The sequence below is a fragment of the Mus musculus genome, chromosome 1 (assembly GCF_000001635.26).
Source record: "Mus musculus strain C57BL/6J chromosome 1, GRCm38.p6 C57BL/6J".
NCBI classification, from domain to species: domain Eukaryota; kingdom Metazoa; phylum Chordata; class Mammalia; order Rodentia; family Muridae; genus Mus; species Mus musculus.
In genome coordinates, this window is record NC_000067.6 from 183,797,951 (window position 1) to 183,822,858 (window position 24,908).

Consider the following 24,908-nt stretch of genomic DNA (forward strand, 5'->3'; position numbering starts at 1 on the left):
TATTTCAGGAGCATGGGTGATGGACATTTATAGGAACAGTGGAATAAAATGTCTATTACTCTTTCAGAAACTATTAACTGCCCATAGATGCTCAGGGGCAGGGGGTCTTGTAAGCCCTGTCTACCTCCATGATGTGTTGATGGGACCAATTTTATACAAGTCTTGTGCAGCTAATTACAGGTGCTGTGAATTCAAGAGACTAATGGTCATGTCATGTGCAGAAGACAAAGTTCCCCAACACAACACCCCTGCTTCTGGCTCTCACATTCTTCCAGGATCATCTTCCACAGTAATTTCTAGAACCTTGGAGGAGATGGCATTAGGCTTTCAGTTGTGACTGCGCATTTGATAGCAATGTTGATTACTTAACTTTTTTTGTGTGTGTGTGTGTGTGTCTGTGCGCGCGCGCATGTTAGTTTGTGTGTGAGCATGCTAAAACACATGTGTGGAAGTCAGAGGACAATTTCATTATAACATGTTCATACATGTATGCAATCATATTCACCTCCATTATTCATAATGAAGGCAGTTCTTTTCTTCTGTAATATTGATTATGGGTATCATACTCAGGATATAAGGCTTGTCAGCAAGAGCTCTAATCCACTGAGTCTACTTGGCAGCCCAATACTGACATACTTTTCAAAGTAGTGATCTTAAGCCATATGTGGCTAGATGTGCACTAGACAGACAGATGGGGCTTGGCTCCTAGGTCCTTGTCCTGCCTTTTAATATAAAATTAAAATAAAACTGAACAGCAAATTACATCTCACCACTCATGAGTCTTTACTAAGGCCATTGCTACAGTTCATTTTTTTTCAGTGAAAGGCTCCCTCAAACCTCCACTTTGAGGGGGTCTGTCGTTCATTTGCATGAGTCAGGGAAGCCACTGAGGAGTCTGCAGTGGAAACGCTGCTGTTCTGCTTATAATTATAACCTTCACTCTTGGGGACAGCCAGGCAGAAGGACCGCAGCAAATAGCCCCAATTAGAAAATGACATGTTTGCTGAAAAATTCCCCAAAGGCTTTTGCAGAGACCTGGCTTCCTAGCACTCCCTACATTCTCAGGCAAACAACTTGCTAGAAATTAAAAAGAGGGCTAGGCTGGCCTTCTAAGTCCCATGCAGGACCTGTATCATCCAGAAATTACAGGCAGACCCCACTTATAAATGGAGACGTGGGGAGGCTAGAATGGAGCTCCTCAGCCAGCAACTGGGATCTTTTTGAAATGAGAAATTTGGAGACAAGGCCTTGCTTTGCAGCCTTCCCCCTCCCCTCAGCCTTAAGCTTCAGATATTCCTGCTTTAGCCAGCCTTCTTGAGCGCTGGTATTAAAGGTGTGTGCTAACACTCTTCGTTGGACTAGGCCCTGGAGGAGCACTTCAGGTCTAAGTAGTGCTGTGTGTGTGTGTGTGTGTGTGTGTGTGTGGTGTATGGTTTGTATATATCATGTGTATTGTGTATAGTGTATGGTTTGTGTGTGCATGGTGTATGTGTGTGTGGTTTGTGTGTGTGTTCTGTATGTTTTGTGTGTGTATGTGTATATAGTATATGGTTCGTGTGTGAGGTATATGTATATTGTGTGTGTTGTGTGTGTGTATTGTATGTATACATGTGTGTAGTATATGAGTTGTGAGTATTGTGTATGTTGTATGTGTGTGTATTGGTATATTGTGTATGCTGTGTGTGTGGTGTATGTTGTGTGTGTGGTGTATGTGTACATGTGCTCCTTTGGAGAGTGTCTTAGTTAGGATTTTACTGCTATGAACAGACACCATGACCAAGGCAGATTTTATAAAGAACAACATTTAAGTGGGCTGGCTTATAGGTTCAGAGGTTCAGTCCATTATCATTAAGGTGAGAGCAGGGCAGCATCTAGGAGGCATGGTGCAGGCAGAGATGAGAGTTCTATATCTTCATCTGAAGGCTGCTAGTGGAAGACTGGCTTCCAGGTAGCTAGGACGAGGGTCGTAAAGCCCATGCCACAGTGACACACCTATTCCAGCAAGACCACACCTCCTAATAGTGCCACTCCCTGGGCCAAGCATATACAAACCGTGACAGACAGTAAGGTGGTAAGGATGAACTAGGGTGCAAAGAAGCATAAAAATATAGACCCTCCTTCTTTTCTTTGACTTCTTTGCCACTACAAGTAATGACCTAGCACTCTTACCTGCTTTTCTTATGCAGACTACCCTCCTTAGTCCCTTATGCAATAGAATCTGAAGTAGGACTTCTGAGATCACTCAAACAGTGTCAAGATAATCGGGACTCCAGGCAGTCTGAAATCCTACATTTACTAAGATAAGGAGGTTTAGAATTCAATTTTTTAAAAATCATCTTTCATAAGGCACTCTCCCCTGTGTTTCTGTAATAGTGCTGAAGATGTGGTCTAGTGCTTAAGAGAAAACACTGTTCTTATATAGGTACTGAGTTTCGTTCCTAGCACCCATGTTGGGTGGCTCTCAACTTCCTGTAACCGAAACTCTATGGGATGCAACACCATTTTCTGATCCCTATGGGCACCACACATGTGCATACCCTCCCCCATGTCTATGCCTATGCATATTCATATGCATGTATGCATATATATGCACATGTATGTGTATACATACATATTTGTGTATAATATACATATTAATATATACATAATATATACATATATGTATCTTACAATATTCACATGTATATTATAGGCATATTATAAATAATATATATTATATGTATATTAAGTGTATATGTATGTTTTATGTATATTATATGCATATGTGTATATATATATTGTATGTATATTGTGTGTATATCATATATATAATGTGTACATGCACATATATGTATATTATATACACACATGTTATCAGAAGGATGAAATGGAAAGATTCAAGCACATATCATGAAACTGAAAGAACCAAGTTTATGCATACTTGGCTGTAGAGAATTTCATCCTATATGAACATCCAGAAAGGCTTCCAGGTTGTACTTCTACATTCTCAAGGTGTTGAAAGCCCTAAAGGAAGTGTAAGCCAGATAAAGCCTTTCTTCCCCAAATTGCTTTCAATCATGTGTCACCATAGCTATAGTAACCCCTCGATATAGGTGAGTTGATTTCCCTTCAGAAAGGAAGTGTGAGTTCCTCCCTCACTAGTGGAGAGGAACAGAACAGGAGAATTACAAAGCTCTTTGTTGTCAGAGTGGACCTGGTAGATCTCATGCCAATATAGCCTTTAGATCTCTGGTCGTACATACTGAATAGGATGTTAGCACCTTAAAGCTGCCCCCCTTGGGGAGAACAGAAATATCCTTTTCTGCATGACAACCCTACTTCTCCCTTAGGTCCCTCTACTACTGCTTCCATTTCTTGAACCACTACACATCCCAACCAACGACCTACTGGCAAGAAATAAAAAGCCCTGTTCCCTCTTATGTATCAGAGCTTGCAGCAAAACCAGGGAGGAGCCAGAGTCTATCAGAGTTCAAAGCCTTGGTTTGCATCCTCTGACCCCATCATCCTGGTTGCTGGTCTCCCGGTCTCATCTTTCCCTGGAAGCACTCCCTCAGCGCTCTTAACCACAGTGTCATCTCACCAGCCCCTTGATTAAGTTTGTTGAGATGGGAAAAGCCAGCCTATAGAGGGTGGCATCATTTCCTGGGCTCTGGTCCTGGCTGGGTCAAAAGGAGAAAGCTATCTATACACAAGCATTCATTGTTCCCTTCAGCCACTTTGCAAGAAGCCCCATTTAAGTCTTTGGTCCAAGGAAGCTTAATCTTTCAGACTGACAACCTTTAGAAAGGGTGAAGTGCCTTGTGGTTCTACTGCAGGGTCTCTGCTTACTGATGGGACTGTCCCTGCCAACAGTGTGATTTGAGAGGCTCTCCAGGCTAGTGCTAATGGTGATATGACCTCCTTGGTGCTTGTAAGGCTCTGCTGACAAAGGACCACATCTGGCCTTTAGAACTACTACGAGAGGGAAACCACCTAGTGCTATTACTGCTCCTGTATTTGGCCATTTCTCATAATGTAGGATGGCTGGTTCAGAGAACAGCACATACTCCCATCAGTCCATTGAGTATGAAGGATACTGTGATGTTTAGTGTTGACAGTCAATCTGATAGGATCTATGATCACCTAGGAGACAAGCCTCTAGAGAGGGATAGTTTAAATTAATTTAGCCCTGGGCATGCCTGTGGGGGATGATTTTGATTAGATTTTTTAAATTGTTTTTAAAAAGTTTTATTTCTTATTATATGTAAGTACACTGTAGCTGTCTTTAGACACACCAGAAGAGGGCATCAGATCTCATTACAGATGGTTTACATGAGCCACATTTGGTTGCTAGGATTTGAACTCAGGACCTTTGGAAGAGCAATCAGCACTCTTAACCACTGAGTCATCTCACCAGCCCCTTGATTAAGTTTGTTGAGATGGGAAAAGCCAGCCTATAGAGGGTGGCATTATTTCCTGGGCTCTGGTCCTGGCGGGGTCAAAAGGAGAAAGCTATCTATATACAAGCATTCACTGTTCCCTTCCTCCTGACTGCAGATGCAATGTGACCACTTAAAGCTTTGGATGCCCCGACTTCCTCTACTGTGATGGATGGGGCACACCTCAGACTGTGAGTGAAAACACTCCTTCCTTATGTTGGTCTCGTTAGGGTGTTTTATCCCACCATAGGAAATTAGGTAAGACAGAAACTGTGGCTGTCACAATTTTGAGACTTCTCTTAAGACAGCATTTCTCAACCTGTGGGACATGACCCCTTTCGGGGGTGGGTGTATGTCAGGGTGCATTAAACAACCCTTTCATAGAGGTTGCCCAAGACCATGGGAAAACACAGATATTTACATTACAGTTCATAACATTTGCAAATTTACAGTTATGAAGTAGCAACAAAAATAATTTTATGGCTGGGGTTGGGGGTTACCACAACATAAAAAACAATATTAAAGGGTTTTAGCATTAAAGGTTGAGAACCATTGTCTTAAAAAAATAAAAATGAAGAGAGGTTCAGATATCCAGCTCACCCTCTTTGAGAATTCTTAGTATAGTCTCCTTCAGACAGAGGCCACAGGAAGTTGAGGTTATTATGAGATGGCTTTTTCTATATATTTATATCTGATGATTATTAAATTGTGGTACCACAGTGAAAATGTCCTATTAATATCCTGTTACCTGGAAATATTCACGGTGCTTCAGAAAGTTCCAGAATGAGCATTCCTCGATTTTTGCATTATTCATTAGTCCCTGCGCTGTTTTGGTGTTTTCTCTCTCTCATTTTCTTATGTGGCTCATCAGGGCCTTTGAATTCCTTATACTCTGGGAGAATGGCTGGGCTCTGCTTCTTAGCTTTGAGAGAATGCTGCCAACAGTGGGACCCAGAATGCTGCCTTAGAGCCAATGGCAGCCTGTTGTTCTCTTCTACATTGTCTTGTAACTGCTTTTCTGGTCATATATAAAATTCTCAAACCAAGTTCTATCTTGAGGAACCAGGTAGTTCGTTGGCAAGCACGGGAAACCATTGGGAGCCCTGATCACTCTACCTCCTCAGCCTCAAATGAATGAGTTGTGACGTGTGAGCCCAAGATCACCATCATCTGTTATTGTGGTTTTCAGTTCCTTGAACTTGGTGGCTAGGCAGAATCAGCTGGTCTGGCCACTAGTTCTCAACCTGACGCCTTTGGCAAACCTTTATCTCCAGAAATAGTTACATCATGATTCATAACAGTAGCAAAATTACAGTTATAAAGACGCAATGAAAATAATTCTCTCTTTGGGAATCACCACAGCATCAGGGACTGCACTAATGGGTGGCAGTGTTAGGGAGGTTGAGAATCCCTGGGTTAGAAAAAACAATTGGTGGACCATGCTTGTCTAGAGAAAGGCTTGGGCTGTCTATCAGGACAGTGATGATTTGGAGGAAGGCCAGACCATCAGAGCAGATGTCTCTTCAGTGATGTCCCTGCCCATCTTCTTTTAGATATTTTGATTCAGTGTTGGTAAGAAGTTTAGGGGGCACAGGACTTCTGCAAACAGCAACGTTGTGTGTTCCTCCAAACAGAGCTGATGTGGTTCCTATTTTAACTGAGTCACCCACTTGGCAACTGAGAAAAAACAGTAAACAGCTTGTTGCTAGCTTCTGTCACTGTGAGAAAAAAGTTTTTTCTCAAAGGCCTTTGAGCCCCTTCTATTAAGAAAGTTGATAAATATAGTCCAACAAATGTGTAGCCCATCTTGGATTTATAACCAGCCTTCTATTTTTAACTGACAGGGGCACAGTGACTTAAAACCGGTCTCATTTTGGCTGTGATTAAGGACAATGGCAAGCTCACAGTTTCTTGCCTCCGTTTCCCAGGTCCTTCTGTAGCCACATTTTGTTTCACATCTTCTTCCTCATAGCCCATTCCTGGTGCTGCCCACTGCTTTGCTTATGTGTGTAACCTTTTCACAAGCCATTGACAGGCTTGAAAATAGAGCCAGCAATGTAAAGAACAACATGTGGGTCATAGGGAGGTGAAAAGTGACCCGTTTGACTCACCCATGGGAGGTTTAGTGAGGATCAGCTGCCTGGCCAGGCTGCTCCTAGTTGGCCACTCTTTTCTAGGCTGGGCAATTGGACATGGCTGGCCTCAGATATCTGCCTTCTCACCCTGGTCTGTGTGTATTCCTTTTTACACACCCAAAGCTGTGTTTGAACGCTGTAAATCATGAGTTGCCAGATATCCCCAGATGAGGCTGAAAGTAGGAAATGTGGTCTAGTGAAGGACAGAGTGGGCTCTGGGGTTGGAAGTCCAAGTGGAAAAAGCAGAGAGAAGATTCCAGCAGGGCCAGACAACTCCAGAGGCAGTGCTGGCTTTTCCTGGGCTCAGGCTGTGTATGCCCAGAGTTGAAGTGGAAAGGTCGGTCTGTGATCTCAGGGCCATATCTATGTGGGGGAATTTGGGGTCAATACAGGCTGATGGTATCCAAGCCCGGGAGAGGTTTGTTGGCATGGTACCTTCCCTTTCTCCTCATTTTCCAGTTCTCCACTCTTTATTCACAGTGGTGAGTGAAGTGATCATACCTGCTTTGAAAGAAAAAGAATTTTAGTTCTGTGTATGTTAAAGTAGAGTGGAAGTTTCCTGGTGTTGAAGGAGACCTGGATGCCTGGAAACAGTGCAAGCACACTGCAGCATCCCAGTGCCTGAAGAAAACACTTGCAGGAGTCTGTCTTTGACAATGTGTTGGTCCTTTTATTAACGTCTGTCCTCCTACACCTCTCAAACTCAATATTCTGCATCCTTCGCCATTCCACATTTACTCACATTCAGCATGGCTGTCTGGTCTGGTCTGACCAAGCTCTTTTTTAGGTTAGTGGTATTTGAGAGATGACTTTAAAAAGTGAGCTCAAGACCTCCTTCTTCAGATAGAACTCTCTCAAATGTGTTTTTCTCATCTGAGAAGGGACTCTCATTGCATTGTGAAGTTAACTGTCTATCAAAATAGCTTCAATTATCTAAAAACTGGGATAGGAAATGACTACCATAGAGAAGATAAGGCTGACAAGATCGGTGGGTGGCTTCCAGTGGAAGTTCCTGTCCTCAGAGAACCCATGAACCAGGTGGAGACGTTGGACATTGCAGCTACACTGATGAAAAGCAGGTCGCAACTTCAAAGATTACTTCGAGAGGATATCTGAAACTATGCTCCTTCTCCCAAAATAAGCCCTATGATTCCAGTCAAGACCATGCATGGTGCCAGTCAAGGCCACAAGTATCACTTAATTGTCCTATGTGTTCCTCTCACTGCTCAAGCAGTCGTCTCTACCAAGAATGCATTTCCTACAACCCTATTAACAGCACAGAGTCTTTCTTGAGCAGTTGGCTATAGAATAGTGCTGAAGGCATGCATACATTACCCTTTCTCATTTAATCCTCATGGCCACATATGGGGACAAAGATAACATGCAATTTTCTTCCATGAATTAATTAATTCATTCACTTTACATCCCAGTCAGAGCCCCCACTCTTTTCCCAGTACTCACTCACACAGCATCTTCCCCTCTCTCCTCTGAGAAGGGGAGCTCCCCCACCCACCCTGGCATATCAAATCACTGCAGGACTAGGCACATCCTCTCCCACTGAGACCAGAAAAGGCAGGCCAGGTAGGGAAACAGGATCTATAGGTAGGCAACAGAGTTAGGGACAGCCCCGCTCCAGTTGTTGGAGAACCTGCATGAAGACCAAGCTGCACATCTGGTACATGTGTTTGGGGAACCTCGGTCCAGCTCATGTACAACATATGCATTTCTAAGCTGCAGAAGGAGAGGTATAAAATCTTAAGTGAGAAGCCCAAGATAGATCACTTTGGAAATGAGAGGCAAAGCTAGGTGCTCTGGCTTAGACAGCGTCTTTCTAGACACTGTGTCTTTAGCCCCCAACTACACTGAACAGAGAGTATGGCTGCCCTCAGCTCTTTCTAGGACCAGCCTGAGTTCATGAGAAAGTGCATCCTTGAAAGTGATCTCAGAGTCCAGGCTGGGCTTCAGCTTCATAGTGTGGCACTTCGCGCTGGCTTGCTACACTGCCATGAATGTCCCCATGTGTGCTTTATTAGGACCCGATACACGCATACATAAGCCTCTTATGCCACCTTATTGTTTTGGGGATTTTGACTAGTATAAATATTAGTCAAGTAAAAACATGATACTTTTTTTAGGCTTCTACAGAGTAGGTTAATTATTTCATTTATCAGCAGGATACCTATGATTGTTTTTCATGGAAGAGTAAAGAAGACTAAATGTGTGCCTGAGGTCTCAGTGGTTGGTGATCAAGGTACAGACCCCAGTGCCATTTGTCGGGTTCCATAGCTGTTCTACCACAGGACCTTTGCCTCCCAGTGAGAGAGACAGCTGGCAGTGTGGGGTTGTCCAGCATTGGATAGGCTGGAAAGGCTCAAGGGCACTCCTTGGAGGTGAATTCTCCTAAACAGGGATACTGTTTCACATCATCAGAAATCCAAGCATTGGCTGTAGAGACAACCCCAGTGCTGAAGAAGCTGGGTGGAAAAGCAAAATGAAATGAATTGAGTCCAACAGCCGGAGAGCATGTCCCTCACAGTGATGTCAGCCCCATGAAACATCATATGTAATCAGAGACTACAGGCACTTGTTTCTCTTTGCACAATTAAAACTAGGTTCTGCTATTCCTGGGAACCATATTTTTAGAGTTTAAGCTGGGTGTAATGAGAATTCTAAAAATAACATTGTGAAAGGTGAGGCTAAGTGTGGGGGGCTGAGTTCACCCTGGTGCTGGGGCAATAAAACATTATCCGTGGTCCATTTAAAGCCCTTCAGCCCTGGGATAACGTTTTTTGCTTGGACAGAAGCTTAGTTCATCCTGTTTGGACCCAACTCAGTTTCCATCGACATGGTGGTGGTCCAGGGAATAGGAACTATGAATGAGTTATTAGGGGAATTTTAAAGCTGTTGAAAAACCTCAGGGGGCAGCTTCTTTCACAGGAGCTCTGGTTACACTGAGCCGAGAGGTTTGGGGTATCCACTGTTGGGACCACCACAGCTGGCCAGCTCACAGCCTTCCAGCATGAGGGCTCTTCTTAGAATCATGCTTCTTAAGCCCCGAAGGCTGCCAATAATAACGATCTCTGGGTTGGCAATGAGAGAGCCTGTAACCTCAGACCCAGCTCTCGGCACCCAGTAGTGTGCCTAAACTATGATACATGCCTTGTAACAGATGTGAGAGACTTCAAGATTTTAATAAGTCCAGGCTTTGGAATGGATATAGATTTCCTGGATGGAAAAGCCCTATATTAACTGTCCCACCCACAGCTCCTTTAAACACACATGAGCACTCATCACACACGAAGCCCTCCGTGCATGTGCGCATTGCCAGGTTCCTGCTTGAGGCAGACCTGACCCCAGCAGCAGATGGGCATTATCAAGTTTCTTATCACATCCTTGCCATCCAGTAACTTGACGTCTCCTGTTTTTTGGGCCGTGCTAATGAGGCTGATGTTGCAAGCTTACTTTTGCTGATGAGCTACATGGCTTTCCTCTTGTGTGTTCAGGGATATTTTCCCTAGCTTGTTTGCCTGTTTATTTAAACTCAACCTGCAAGTCTGGGTCTGGGATAAGATCACCGACTGCTTGTCTGTTGGCTCACAAATGTCTTGCTTCAGATGCAGACAAGATCTGAGATAAGCTAGTTCCATATGGGCACAAGTATATGAAGAACACTGGATGTGTTGTTAATACCAGCAGGGCAGCGTCTGATAGACTAAACTAACCCTGATTCTCTAAGCAGCCTTAGCCCAAAGCAATGGCAACAATGATTTCTGTGACCTTGAACATGTACAGGGCATCTGATCACACAGTGCCTTCTGCAGGGGCAGGCAAGAGCCATCTACATTTATGTTGTAGCCTGAGTAAACATAAAAAGAATTCTTACTTTCCTATGTACACAAATGCTTAGTAGCACTCCCTGGGGCTGAGGTTACTGTTTGAGAATTGTGAATGCACAGTTGATAGTAGACTGAACAGCCTACATAACTTTCTGTCAGAAAAGCGGTGATTTTAGCAATGGTGAGGTGTTTGCAAGTGGTCAAATCTAACTCCATCATTTTTAGACTGATATCAAATTACAGGCTGGAGAAATGTCTTTCTCAACATTACCTGGCATTTGGTATATATCTGGAGTTACTTAAGACTCAGGCCAAACTCTATCAGGGTTTTGTTGATTCTGTCAAGTAAGGTCTACCCAATGGACTTTTCAGTATCTTTTTCTTTGTCTCTACTCTTTTTATTTTGTGTCCCTTTGCCCAGTGGCAGCAAGGAGTACCTACACTTTTGTTCTTTCTCAATAAGTCTTCCCCTAAAACTATTATTCAGAAATCACCAGACCAACGTGTTCACACCACCACACAAACGAATGAAAAGCTGCTTTCTAGCTTTGTGTGCCTTGTAAACATTAAATTGAACTTGCGGTCAGATTTAGTTATGGCATCCGAGCAGCCTCAGGTCAGCACAGTTTGGGAAGCAATGGTCAAAATGGTCCATAGCTTGGATCTCATCGGTCCAGATTTATACCTGTTAAAGAATTGTGAGCTGATAGATTGGGCAAAAGCCATTAATTCATGTGGTTTCCTAACAGTTACAGAAATGAGAACCAAAGGAGACAGTGAGTTTTCCCCATGCTCAAGGAGCTAGTTAATGATGAGGCAGAGGTGAGCCTTTGGGATCAATCATCATGAAGGTAATGGGCTGAACAAAAGATGTTCCATGGGGGGTCCCTTTCCCCATTCCTCTAAGAAATGCTTTCTGGATGACTGTGTGGTATATGTGCATAGTGTTTAGTATGTGTTTTTGAGGTGTGTATACGTCAAGTTTGCCTGGTATGTATATGTGTATGTATATTTGTATTTGAGGTGGGTATATGTACATAGTTTATGTAGTATGTCTATTTGTGTATTGACAGAAGCCACCTAGGAAAGGCCATGTGGGAAGCAAGTGAGTTTCCTGGAGACAGCCCACCATTTTACATGGATATGACGGGTACAGTCTGGAGAGGCCCAGCCCCAGAAACGTCCCAGGATGGCTTTTTACTTCTGATAAAACTTTCTTCCTGGGCATCAGCCCACCCTATTGAGCAAATTCGACCCTGCAGATCAGCATGAAGATGAACTTTCATGAATTAATGCTCCTTAGATGAATTGATTACTTCCTGATTTGAGTCTAATGATTTTAGGAAGAATGTTTAAGGGGATAGTTTTAGTTGTTTTGCCAGAAGATGTAATAAAGGTAGAATCAAGAATAAAATATGAGTTCAGGGGCACAAGTCCCCTTCAGTCCCACCAGCACCAGGGTAGCTAGGGCACAGAGTCAGCTGACACCCGCAAGCTACCAACAAGACCGGCCACTGGATCTTAAGACCTCTGGTGAGTGGAACACAGCTGCTGCTCCAATCCAATCTCGCAGGACCTGAGACTGCATTAATTAGGGAAGCAGAAAACCTGGCCTGATCAGGGGCACAAGTCCCTTCCGGTCCACACCAGCACAGGGGTACTGTGGGCGTGGAGACTGCGGACACCCAAAAGGTATAACAGGACCCTCCACGGGATCTTAAGAACTTTGTGAGTGGATCACAACTTCTGCCAGGAGGCAGGCTCGAACACCAGATATCTGGCACCTTCCCTGCAAGAGGAGAGCCTACCTGCAGAGAGTACTCTGAACACTGAAAGTCAGGAGAGAGCTATTCTCTCGGGTATGCTGATAGAGGCTAACATAAACACCTGAGGAACAAGATTTAACCAGAGACAACTACAACAACTAACTCCAGAGATTACCAGATGGCGAAAGGCAAACGTAAGAATCTTACTAACAGAAACCAAGACCACTCACCATCATCAGAACACAGCAGTTCCACACCACCCAGTCCTGGGCACCCCAACACACCCGAAAAACTAGACCCCGACTTAAAAGCATATCTCACGATGATGGTAGAGGACATCAAGAAGGACTTTAATAACTCACTTAAAGAAATACAGGAGAACACTACTAAACAGGTAGAAGACCTTAATGAGGAAGCAGAAAAATCCCTTAAAGTATTGCAAGAAAACACGACCAAACAGGTGATGGGATTGAATAAAAACATCAAAGACCTAAAAAGGGAAGTAGACACAATAAAGAAAACCCAAAGTGAGGCAACACTGGAGATAGAAAACCAGGAAAGAAATCTGGAACCATAGATGCAAGCATCAGAAACAGAATACAAGAGATAGAAGAGAGAATCTCAGGTGCAGAAGATTCCATAGAGAACATTGGCACAACAATCAAAGAAAATACAAAATGCAAAAAGATCCTAACTCAAAACATCCAGGAAATCCAGGACACAATGAGAAGACCAAACCTACAGATAATAGGAGTGGATGAGAAGGAAGATTTTCAACTTAAAGGGCCAGCAAATATCTTCAACAAAATTATAGAAGAAAACTTCCCAAACCTAAAGAAAGACATGCCCATGAACATACAAGAAGACTACAGAACTCCAAATAGACTGGACCAGAAAAGAAATTCCTCCCGACACATAATAATCAGAACAACAAATGCACTAAATAAAGATAGAATATTAAAAACAGTAAGGGAAAAAGGTCAAGTAACATATAAAGGCAGGCCTATCAGAATTACACCAGACTTTTCACCAGAGACTATGAAAGCCAGAAGATCCTGGACAGATGTTATACAGACACTAAGAGAACACAAATGCCAGCCCAGGCTACTATACCTAGCCAAACTCTCAATTACCATAGATGGAGAAACCAAAGTTTTCCACGACAAAACCAAATTCACACATTACCTTTCCATGAATCCAGCCCTTCAAAGGATAATAACAGAAAAAAACCAATACAAGGACAGAAACCACGCCCTAGAAAAAGCAAGAAAGTAATCCTTCAACAAACCAAAAAGAAGACAGCCACAAGAACAGAATGCCAACTCTAAAAACAAAAATAATAGGAAGCAACAATTACTTTTCCTTAATATCTCTTAATATCAATGGGCTCAATTCCCCCAATAAAAAGACATAGACTAACAGACTGGCTACACAAACAGGACCCAACATTCTACTGCCCACAGGAAACCCATCTCAGGGAAAAAGACAGACACTTCCTCAGAGTGAAAGGCTTGAAAACAATTTTCCAAGAAAATGGTCTGAAGAAACAAGCTGGAGTAGCCATTCTAATAACGAATAAAATTGACTTCCAACCCAAAGTTATCAAAAAAGACAAGGAGGGACACTTCATACTCATCAAAGGCAAAAACCTCCAAGAGGAACTCTCAATTCTGAATATCTATGCTCCAAATGTAAGGGCAGCCACATTCATTAAAGAAACTTTAGTAAAACACAAAGGACATATTGCACCTCACACAATAATAGTGGGAGACTTCAACACACCACTTTCATCAATGGACAGATCGTGGAATCAGAAAACAAACAGGGACACAGTGAAACTAACAGAAGTGATGAAACAAATGGATTTAACAGATATCTACAGAACATTTTATCCTAAAATAAAGGATATAGCTTCTTCTCAGCACCTCATGGTACCTTCTCCAAAACTGACCATATAATTGGTCACAAAACAGGCCTCAACAGATACAAAAATATTGAAATTGTCCCATGCATCCTATCAGACCACCATGAACTAAGGCTTATATTCAATAACAACATAAATAATGGAAAGCCAACATTCACGTGGAAAATGAACAACACTCTTCTCAATGATACCTTGGTCAAGGAAGGAATAAAGAAAGAAATTAAAGACATTTTAGAGTTTAATGAAAATGAAGCCACAACATACCCAAACTTATGGGACACTATGAAAGCATTTCTAAGAGGGAAACTCATAGCTCTAAGTGCCTCCAAAAAGAAACTAGAGAGAGCACACACTAGCAGCTTGACAACACACCTAAAAGCTCTAGAACAAAAGGAAGCAAATTCACCCAAGAGAAGTAGACGGCAGGAAATAATCAAAGTCAGGGGCGAAATCAACCAAGTGGAAACAAGAACTATTCAAAGAATCAACCAAACGAGGAGCCGGTTCTTTGAGAAAATCAACAAGATAGATAAACCCTTAGCCAGAATCACTAGAGGGCACAGGGACAGCATCCTAATTAACAAAATCAGAAATGAAAAGGGAGACATAACAACAAACCCTGACGAAATCCAAAGCACCATCAGATCCTTCTACAAACGGCTATACTCAACAAAACTGGAAAATCTGGACGAAATGGACAAATTTCTAGACAGATACCAGGTACCAAGTTTAAGCCAGGATCAAGTTAACGATCTAAACAGTCCCTTATCCCCTAAAGAAATAGAAGCAGTCATTAATGGTCTCCCAACCAAAAAAAAAAAAAAAAAAAAAAAAAAAAAAAAAGCCCAGGACCAGAAGGGTTTAGTGCAGAGTTCTATCAGACCTTCAAAGAAGATCTAATTCCAGTTCTGTACAAACTATTCCACAAAATAGAAGTAGAAGGTACTCTACCCAACTCATTCTATGAAGCCACAATTACTCTGATACCTAAACCACAGAAAGATCCAACGAAGATAGAGAACTTCAGACCAATTTCCCTTATGAATATCGATGCAAAAATACTCAATAAAATTCTCGCTAACCAAATCCAAGAACACATTAAAACAATCATCCATCCTGACCAAGTAGGTTTTATTCCAGGGATGCAGGGATGGTTTAATATACGGAAATCCATCAATGTAATCCATTATATAAACAAACTCAAAGACAAAACCACATGATCATCTCGTTAGATGCGGAGAAAGAATTTGACAAAATCCAACACCCATTCATGATAAAAGTCTTAAAAAGATCAGGAATTCAAGGCCCATACCTAAACATGATAAGAGCAATCTAGAGCAAACCAGTAGCCAGCATCAAAGTAAATGGTGAGAAGCTGGAAGCAATCCCACTAAAATCAGGGACTAGACAAGGCTGCCCACTTTCTCCCTACCTATTCAACATTGTACTTGAAGTCCTAGCCAGAGCAATTCGACAACAAAAGGAGATCAAGGGGATACAAATTGGAAAAGTAGAAGTCAAAATATCACTTTTTGCAGATGATATGATAGTATATATAAGTGACCCTAAAAATTCCACCAGAGAACTCCTAAACCTGATAAACAGCTTCGGTGAAGTAGCTGGATATAAAATTAACTCAAACAAGTCAATGGCCTTTCTCTACACAAAGAATCAACAGGCTGAGAAAGAAATTAGGGAAACAACACCCTTCTCAATAGTCACAAATAATATAAAATACCTTGGCGTGACTCTAACTAAGGAAGTGAAAGATCTGTATGATAAGAACTTCAAGTCTCTGAAGAAAGAAATTAAAGACGATCTCAGAAGATGGAAAGATCTCCCATGCTCATGGATTGGCAGGATCAATATAGTAAAAATGGCTATCTTGCCAAAAGCAATCTACAGATTCAATGCAATCCCCATCAAAATTCCAACTCAATTCTTCAACGAATTAGAAAGAACAATCTGCAAATTCATCTGGAATAACAAAAACCCTAGGATAGCAAAAACTCTTCTCAAGGATAAAAGTACCTCTGGTGAAATCACCATGCCTGATCTAAAGCTTTACTACAGAGCAATTGTGATAAAAACGGCATGGTACTGGTATAACGACAGAAAAGTAGACCAATGGAAAAAAATTGAAGACCCAGAAATGAACCCACACACCTATGGTCACTTGATCTTCGACAAGGGAGCTAAAACCATCCAGTGGAAAAACGACAGCATTTTCAACAATTGGTGCTGGCACAACTGGTGGTTATCATGTAGAAGAATGCGAATTGATCCATTCCTATCTCCTTGTACTAAGGTCAAATCTAAGTGGATCAAGGAGCTCCACATAAAGCAAGAGACACTGAAACTTATAGAGGAGAAAGTGGGGAAAAGCCTCGAAGATATTGGCACAGGGGAACAATTTTTGAATAGAACAGCAATTGCTTGTACTGTAAGATGGAGAATTGGCAAATGGGACCTTATGAAACTGCAAAGCTTCTGTAAGGTAAAAGACACCGTCAATAAGACAAAAAGGCCACCAACAGATTGGGAAAGGATCTTTACCTATCCTAAATCAGATAGAGGATTAATATCCAATATATATAAAGAACTCAAGAAGGTGAACTCCAGAAAATCACATAACTCCATTAAAAAAATGGGGCTCAGAGCTATACAAAGAATTCTCACCTGAGGAATACTGAATGGCTGAGAAACACCTGAAAAAAATGTAAGCATCCTTAATCATCAGGGAAATGGAAATCAAAACAATCCTGAGATTCCATCTCACACCAGTCAGAATGGCTAAGATCAAAAATTCAGGTGACAGCAGATGCTGGCGAGGATGTGGAGAAAGAGGAACACTCCTCCATTGCTGGTGGGATTGCAAGCTTGTACAACCACTCTGGAAATCAGTCTGGTGGTTCCTTAGAAAATTGGACATGGTACTACTGGAGGATCCAGCAATACCTCTCCTGGGCATATATCCAGAAGATGTCCCAACTGGTAAGAAGGACACATGCTCCACTATGTTCATAGCAGCCTTATTTATAATAGCCAGAAGCTGGAAAGAACCCAGATGGCCCTCAACAGAGGAATGGGTACAGAAAATGTGGTACATTTACACAATGGAGTACTACTCAGCTATTAAAAAGAATGAATTTATTAAATTCCTAGCCAAATGGATGGACCTGGAGGGCATCATCCTGAGTGAGGTAACACAATCACAAAGGAACTCACACAATATGTACTCACTGATAAGTGGATATTAGCCCAAAACTTATGATACCCAAGATATAAGATACAATTTGCTAAATGCATGAAACTCAAGAAGAATGAAGTCCAAAGTGTGGACACTTTACCCCTCCTTAGAATTGGGAACAAAACACCCATGGAAGGAGTTTTACAGAGACAAAGTTTGGAGCTGAGACAAAAGGATGGACCATCTAGAGACTGCCATATACAGGGATCCACCCCATAATCAGCTTCCAAATGCTGACACCATTGCATACACTAGCATGATTTTGCTGAAAGGACCCAGATATAGCTGTCTCTTTTGAGACTATGCCGGGGTCTAGCAAATACAGAAGTGGATGCTCACAGTCAGTTATTGGATGGATCACAGGGCTCCCAATGGAGGAGCTAGAGAAAGTTCCCAAGGAGCTAAAGGGATCTTCAACCCTATAGGTGGAACAACATTATGAACTAACCAGTACCCCGGAGCTCTTGACTCTAGCTGCATATGTATCAAAAGATGGCCTAGTCGGCCATCACTGGAAAGAGAGGCCCATTGGACACACAAACTTTATATGCCCCAGTACAGGGGAATGCCAGGGCCAAAAAAATGGGAATGGGTGGGTTGGGAAGTGGGGGGGAGTGTATGGGGGACTTTTGAGATAGCATTGGAAATGTAATTGAGGAAAATACATAATAAAAAAAATTTAAAAATTTTTAAAAAATCAGGTGACAGCAGATGCTGGAGAGGAACACTCCTCCACTGTTGGTGGGATTGCAAGCTTGTACAACCACTCTGGAAATCAGTCTGGTGGTTTCTCAGAAAATTGGACATGGTACTACGGTACGATCCCGCAATACCTCTCCTGGGTATATATCCAGAAGATGTTCCAACTAGTAAGAAAGAAACATGCTCCACTATGTTCATAGCAGCCTTATTTATAATAGCCAGAAGCTGGAAAGAACCCAGATGCCCCAGTACAGGGGAACACCAGGGCCAAAAAGTGGGAGTGGGTGGGTAGGGGAGTGGGGGGAGGGTATGGGGGACTTTTGGAATAGCATTGGAAATGTAAATGAGGAAAATACCTAATTAATAAAAAAAGAAAAAAATATGAGCCGGGCGTGGTGGCACATGCCTTTTATCCCAGCTCTCAGGAGGCAGAGGTAGGCAGCTTTCTGAGTTCCAGGCCAGCCTGGTCTACAAAGTAAGTTCCAAGACAGCCAGGGCTATACAGAGAAACCTTGTCTCGAAAAACCAAAAAAAAAAAAAAAAAAAAAAAAAAAAAGAATAAAATATGTCCATTTCTCATAGAATAGTTTGTAAAGGCTACATAATAAGGAATACAATGAGTTTTCATAAACTGCACTAAGGAGAGAAACAGGCTTGGGACAGATTTGTGATGAAGGAAAAACATTCATTCTAGGTCAGGTCCAAGGATGAAACCACAGGTGTGTGTTATGATTAAGTAGGGCCATGGGAAGCTGTTGCTTTGAACTTATAATGAGCTTATAGAATGAAGCACTGCCTTGAACTTACTATAGACATCTGTCTGTAACTCACACTTTGTATAACATTTTATCTATGATGTAATTTTATAAAATACTTCTGTCTAGAAGATATAAATTACCAGAGAGAAGAAATGAAGTGTGGCTTTTGGGGTTCTGTTCCATCCACAAAATCTATAAATGTATATATGTCTGTTTGTATATATATATATATATATATATATATATATATATAGTCAAACATATATATGTGTGTGTGTGTGTGTGTGTGTGTGTGTCTGTGTCTGTGTGTGTCTGTGTCTGTGTGTGTCTGTGTGTGTGTGTGATCCAAAAGTAAGCAGCTTTTGGTCACACAATTGCAGATAGAAATTGCCAAAGATAAAGCCGCTTTGGCCATGATTACTGACTCCATTTCTTCCTATCTCTTTCTGCCTCAGTTTACCCTGTGGAGCAGTTAGTTGTGCACAGATAGCCTGGTCCCTGGTTGAGCACAGACCTTGAACCCCGGGAACCCAGTACCACCACCTATGAGGGATGACAGGTTTTTGGCCATGCCAGGGCCCTGGTTCCTGTCGCAGCTACAGCCTCCCACAGCTCTCTGCAGAGAGGTGTGTGGACATCAGTCACATAGGCAATGCCCCAAGTTCCTGGTATTCTGTCTAGACTCCACCCCCACAGTTATCTGGCAACAACCAGGTAGGCCCCTCCCCACAGTTACCTGGCAATAGCCAGGTAGACCCAGCTCACTATAAAAGGGGCTGTTTGCCTCCTCCTCCCTCTCTTACTCTCTTGTCCTGCTTCTCTTACTCTTACTCTCTTGCTTTCCCTCTCTCCCCATCCCCTTTCCTCCCTCACTCTCTCCATGTGGCCATGGCTGGACTCTACTCTGTTCTTCTCCTCTCTCTGCCTTTCTACAATAAACACCTTAAAACCATGGACTCCTCTTCTCATTGGGATCTGCAGTACTGGAGCTATGGAGCAGGTCTTCCCCTAACAACGCTTCCACTAAACCAAGCTAGCCACTGAGCAAGACAAGGACTCTTCTCCCCATGGTAACCAGCTGGAGCCTTCTCCTAGCCCTTTTCCCTTTGGCCTTGGGCCAGAACCCACCTGCAGGGTCCCCCTGCTCCACTCCCAGCTCTTCTGCAGCATTCAGCGGCGTCTGTGGTACCCAAGAGTGAGAACCTGCCAGTCTTGGCTTCCAAGCAGGCTGTGACCCCCCACTCCGAGCTAGCTCCCAGCAGTTCTGCAGGGACTTCAGTCTGTGCCTTCCCCACCCCTGGAGCAGGGCCCTGTGTCTTCTCACATCCCAATGCCCTGCCTGGTAGTACCATGGAGTGTGCACAGTCAAACTTCCTGTGTCCTGTCTCTTCCAGAGGCCTGAGCCCTGGGCTGGACATAGAACCCCAGTTTTGACCCGCATTACCCTTGATACTGGGGTGGACCCAGGCCGTGTATGTACCTTAAATGTGTATATATGTGTTATAGATTTGTGATATGTGTTTATGTATATGTGTATTTGTGTATGTGTCTTATATGTATTTGTGATGTGTGTTTGTGTCCATTGAATATGTGTATATATTATGATATGTGTATGTGAATAAGTGTGTGTGTGTGTGTGTGTGTGTGTGTGTGTGTGTTTGTACCACTTTAGGTGCCACAGCCTTTGGTCCTGAATGATGGACAAAGCTTTGGTCCTGCCCTGTTGACATTTATATTCAATGGACTGTGAGCACAGCAGAGGATAAAGACATATATAGCAATAATTACAAATTGTGATAGGTCCTTGTAGCAATGATGCCTTATTGTGACAAAGAGGAATTTCATTCAGGATGGCCAGTTGAGGAATTATCATTGGCATACGTTAGTAATAACTTCTATTTTCCTGAGTCTAGTGTTCAGTTCTTTGTCCACTATTATTTCTCTGTCACTATTATATCTCTGTCCAGCTTACTATCAATATTTGGCATGGCTGATTAAACAAGCCCTCTTGAAACACTTTCCTTGGTCCACAAGAGGTCGAGTCTCTCTCTCTCTCTCTCTCTCTCTCTCTCTCTCTCTCTCTCTCTCTCTCTCTCTCCCCCTCCCTCCCTCCTCCCCTCCCTCCCTCTCTCTGTCTCTGTCTCTCTGTCTTTCTGCTTGTGTGTGTGTGTGCGTGTATGTGCCTGCTTCCTTCTTAGCCAGTTCCTTCTCACATTTTGACTTCCAAGCAGTGGAGTGTCTCTCCAGGAAGCAGCCAAGACTTTTCCCCTCAACTCCTTATTTTTATGTCAAATGGTGTTTTTGACCCTCTACATGACTATTTAATATGTACCTCTAACTTAACATAGACCCAAAGTAAAATTTCTCATTTCCCACCACATCTTCATTTAGTAAACACAAATCCATTCACTAAATAATTCATGTCAAAACCTTAGTCATCTTGCATTTTTTTCTTCTAATACTTCATTTTTTTGGATTTTATTTATTTACTTTATTTATTTATTTATTTATTTATTTATTTAGAGACAGGGTTTCTCTGTGTAGCCCTGGCTGTCCTGGAACTCACTCTGTAGGCCAGGCTGGCCTGGAACTCAGAAATCTACCTGCCTTTGCCTCCCAAGTGCTGGGATTAAAGGCGTTCACCACCATTGCCTGGCTATAATATTTCATTTTTAATACGTCTGCAAGTCCTACAGAGTTTGTTTCCAAAAAATATCCAGAATCCAACCCACCTGCCAACCACAATAAATTCCCTACCCAGTTGAGGAATTATCGTTGACATACATTAGTAATAACTTCCATTTTCCTGAGTCCCATTTTCTTACCTGAAATTTTACAAACTTTCTCATTAGTCCTATTGTGTCTGCCTTTATTCTTCTATATCTCAACACACCAAGTTAGGAGCCACTTCCAGATATAGGTTGTACTATTTTGATTAAAATATTCACCTCACTTGGAATAAAGTTGAAGTCCTCCCCATGGCCAGAACTGATGTCCTCTATACAGGTCCTGACCCAGACGCAGGGTTCTGTGGGGGCAAAGATCTTCAGGAGTTTTGGATATGTGTTGTGGGGAGGTTATGGAACCAACACACTATTTGTTGAAGCAGCCACAAGGCAGCACCCCCACCTGCTGGTCTTCCTCTTTGCTGTTACTCTCTGTGTTCTGGATGCTGGCCATTGTACTAGATGTGCCATTGATATCACTGTTTGTTTTCAAAACTTCGAGGTAACATGATATGGAATGCCTTTTCCTAAGCTTATTTTTCACTTGGACATCTTTGTGGAAGCTTCTACTAAATCTTTTGGCCCATTTAAATTTATTTACTAGGTTTATTAATTCTTGTTTATGTGGTATATGTATGTATGTACATATGTACGTATGTACGTATGTGTGTGTGTCTGTATGGCTGTGTGGTTGTACTCACCTGATCCTATGCATGTGGGGTTTTGTGGCTATTTTCTTCACTCACTTTCACCTTACTTTTTGAGGCAGGATCTCCTTCTGATCCTAGACCTCTGTTCTTTCAGTTAGAATGGCTGTCCAGCAAGTCCCAGGATCTGCCTATCTTAAACCTGCAGTGTTGGGTCGGTGCACACCTCCATGCCTGGCATCTACTTGGGTGCTGGGGATCTAAGCACAGGTCCTCACCTCTGTACAGTGTGGATTTAACTCGCTGATCCCACCCCACTCCCACCTCTGACCCATTTTAAAATCAGACCTCTTGGGGGGGTTTGGTATTGAGTTTCTAAGAGCTCTGTCAGACTTGAATCTTTTCATTTCAAGTTTACTTTCCTGACCTGAATCAAGAAGGACAAGTGGGAGACACAGGCACAGGACACAAGGCAGAGGAAAAGCAGCCTGTGTGACAGCTTGAGTGGCTGCCATCCTGGGGTATGGTGCGAGTCAGAAACTGATAACTAAAAAACTGTGTTTCCAGGTTGATCCCAAGTCTGGCTGACTTCCAGATCCCTGTCTTTTAGCATACCATGCTAAAAAGCAGTTCTGAAACGAAGGCAAAGCAGGCAGCTGGGGTGGGTGGAAGACCTTGAAGCAGCTGGCTCTGGTTTGCTTCCTAAAAGAGCACCATCCATTCTGAGCTGTGGTGCCTGGGGAGCAAGGACGCAGCACTTGGAGCGTTAGACACTTGTTCAAATCTCACCATCCAGTTTCTCAGGGGTACTGTCAAATGCCAAAAGAGAATGTCGTTTTAATTGAGCTAAACTGGGAAGACAACTCAAGAGCTTCCTAGAGACAGACAGTATCTTGCAGTTAGACTTCCAGAACATGTGGGTATGGGCTCTGTGTGTGTGTGTGTGTGTGTGTGTGTGTGTGTGTGTGTGTGTGTGTGTGTAGAGACCCCCCTCTCTCATGTTTGGGGGGCTACAGAGTATGTTTTCAAAGAAATTTATAGGCAGCTAAGCTTTTTTCTCTGTTTTGATCAATGAGAATTATTCACCAATTAATATTCCCAATAAACAGTTCTTATTTTCTCAAAGTAAAGCTTAAGAGCAGGGATGTGTTTACAGTTCTAAGGAACACTTGCACTAAGAGTGCTGGGGTCACAGCAATAATGCTGTGGTGTTACAAATGTAGTATTCCATTAATAACTGTCATGGTAGAAACCCATTATCCTGTCATACCTCATTCAAATAGCAAGTGGAACAGGGTTAATATAAGCTCAGCGCTTAATTCTAACTCTAACCTCCCTGGCAGGTGGAATTCATCCCTCCCAGTTGCCCCCCTACAGCTAAGCTGTGCTTAATGGCAGTCTGTGGTATAATTTGGGAAACCTCTGTCACTGACACACTTTTAAAATACAGTTCAGGCAATGTACAGACAACCAAATAAGAGGGGGCAGACAGCTGGCAGAAGTGTGTAGGAGGGGCCCACCCATAGTGACGGGCCTGTTTTGACCATTGCAGAAGTATATATCTTTGGCTCTCTAACCAAAAGGGACATTAAAGCTTCATTTAAAGCATTCCTTGATGTGGGAGAGAAAAATAGTTGAGCTCATCCTGGCAAAATTCACCCAGTTACTGTACACCAAAGGCCACCAAAATTTCCCTGTAAGGTATTTATTAGGTATAAGGTATATTAGGTATTTAAAGCTTTGTGGGACATAGGGTCTTAACTCTTCTTTGGCTCTGCTGTTGTAGGGCATAAGCTGCTGTAGAATTTTTACTTGAGTGGGCAAGACCAGGTGGGATGGTTTTATTTATGAAATAGGTGTCTGGGCTGCATAACCTGTGGTATAAATCCCTTAAGTCCCTGAGTTTCTCCAAGTCTCTCTGTGTCTACATTATGTCCTTTGCCTTCTGTTATCATCTAAAAATGGATGCCATGTGGGGCATTATTCCTTTGGAAGAACTGGTTTTATCTGGGGTGGGATAAGGCAGATTAACATAAGGGTTGCTAGGAGCTATGGAATCAGAGGCTGTCCTTGTGTATAGCTTCCTTCAACACTTATCTTGCCATATGATCTTGGGTCACGATTAGCTTCAGCTTAGTCATTTATTTGGAAAGGCAGAGAAAGGGTATTTAATCAATGCACACCATGTAGAGAAACAGATAGAGGTGGGTACGGTGACCCCTTCGCCTCCAAGTCCATCTTCTGGGTACTGACATCAGACTAAAGTTCAAATAGATGAATAATTTGGGTAAGAAGTATGTATAACTAAGCAGTCCTGGTCAAGAAGTGGTCCTGTCCATCATTGACACGTCTCTGGTTAGCAAGATAAGGGGTTATTAGGTCCAGGCATAATGACTCAGGCTTTTAATCCTAAGAATTTGGGAGGCAGGAATAGGCTGGTCTCTCTGACTTCAAGGGCAGGTTAGTGTACATAGCAAATTCCAGGCTAGTCAGGGATAGAGAGAACTTGTATCAAAAACAAAATGAACAAGCAAAGAAGTTGATGTTCCTGCCATCGGAGCAGACACACAATCTGGTTCCTATAAGATAAATTCTCCATTCCAGGATTTAACCTTGGACACCATGGATAGTTGTCCAGCTGTTCCCTGTGAAAGAGCTACATTGATGATAGTAAACGCCTGGTGTTGTGTTGAGATTTAATTGAGATGGTAGTTTGAAAAGTGCTGCATCTTTGTTTGTCAATAAA

The 24,908-nt window shown here is 42.6% G+C and overlaps 1 long non-coding RNA gene across 1 annotated transcript in view; it reads left to right on the forward strand.

Annotated features, from left to right (window-relative positions):
- Gm34068 (predicted gene, 34068) overlaps nt 1–11,796 on the forward strand; it is a 60,770-nt gene extending 48,974 nt beyond the window's left edge. The window contains exon 3 of the long non-coding RNA NR_151520.1: nt 11,463–11,796. This is a non-coding gene — a long non-coding RNA (predicted gene, 34068). The remainder of the gene's footprint in view (nt 1–11,462) is intronic.
- The last annotated feature ends 13,112 nt before the right edge of the window (nt 11,797–24,908 follow it).